Source organism: Anabrus simplex, chromosome 4 (assembly GCF_040414725.1).
Source record: "Anabrus simplex isolate iqAnaSimp1 chromosome 4, ASM4041472v1, whole genome shotgun sequence".
Lineage (NCBI taxonomy): Eukaryota > Metazoa > Arthropoda > Insecta > Orthoptera > Tettigoniidae > Anabrus > Anabrus simplex.
The window spans coordinates 457,580,717-457,582,005 of record NC_090268.1 but is presented as its reverse complement, the minus strand read 5'-3'; the positions used below and the strand labels follow the sequence as shown (position 1 = coordinate 457,582,005).

General features: G+C 46.5%; 1 non-coding gene across 1 annotated transcript; it reads right to left on the bottom strand.

Moving 5' to 3' along the window:
• Positions 1-377: 377 nt before the first annotated feature.
• On the bottom strand, positions 378-496 carry LOC137500672 (5S ribosomal RNA). Its single transcript, XR_011018181.1, has one exon. It is a non-coding gene; the product is annotated as a 5S ribosomal RNA (ribosomal RNA).
• Positions 497-1,289: the final 793 nt, after the last annotated feature.

Below are 1,289 nucleotides of genomic sequence, written 5' to 3'. Positions count from 1 at the left end.
TCGACACACACACACACACACACACACACACACACACACACACACACAGAGAGAGAGAGAGAGAGAGAGAGAGAGAGAGAGAGACACGAATAATAATAATAATAATAATAATAATAATAATAATAATAATAATAATAATAATAATAATAATAATAATGATGTCGCCGCCGCCAGGTTAGGCCGGTCACCTAGGAGGAAATGCAATACTACGCTAAGCTTCGTTCCTGTATAGCCACACGGGGTCGAAGAGCAGCAAAAGGTCTAGCTAGTTTCAGACGTAACAAAAAACGTGATTTAAGCAATTTCTGCTGGCCTGAGGCAAAAGTTGAAAGTAAGTTGTCGTACTGGGACTGGGAAACTTGGTAAAAAGGGAATTGAGCCAACGGCACGTGGTGTTCCCAAGCGGTCACCCATCCAAGTACTGACCACGCCCAATGTTGCTTAACTGCGGTGATCGGACGAGAACCGGTGTATTCAACATGGTATGGCCGTTGGCGAGAGAACGGAGCTTGAAACGTCCATACGAACCGCAAAGCGAGTTTCCTGGAGGTCTTTGTGGCGCGGGGGCGTTGGCAATGGTGCAGGGGTGTGCTCGGAGGTCGCCGTCGCGGAGCGGGCGCGGGTGGTTGTCGCGCTCCGCGGCGAAACGTAACCTAACTCGACTTAACCCCACTTCTCGTAACCTAACCCCAAAAAAACGCGCGCGCTGGCGCGCGCGCGCACACACACACGGGAAGTGTCTAGGGTTGTAATAATAATAATAATAATAATAATAATAATAATAATAATAATAATAATAATAATAATAATAATAATAATTACTGAAGGTGGTTGTGAAGGGGCCGGCGCTGTAGCGCAGGGGCAGCGTGCCTGCCTCGTAGCTGGGGGGCCCGGGTTCAATTCCCGGCCAGGCAAAGGAATTTTACCTCGTTCTAATGGCTGCTTTGAGGTCCACTCAGCCTGCTTGCTTAGGGGCTGTAGTGCCATGGGGGTTGGTCTGGTTTTCATTGTAAAGGACAAAGCAGGAGGATTTTTAGCAATAAGGTAATGCAGTAGTAGTAGTAGTAGTAGTAGTAGTTCTTCCCTCGTTAGCTTATGATTTGAATGTTTTGCACTGTCTTTCGATGTATATGAAGTAGGACAGATAGATAAAATCAGAGTGGAGTTGATAACAAGGCTAACAGATGCTGCTCTTTTTTTTAAAGGTGTGGTGGCCCTGAAAAGGGCCGTTTGTTAAGAATGCAGCAAGGCAGAAAACCTGGCACCTTACTTGGAGCTGGTGTATTTGG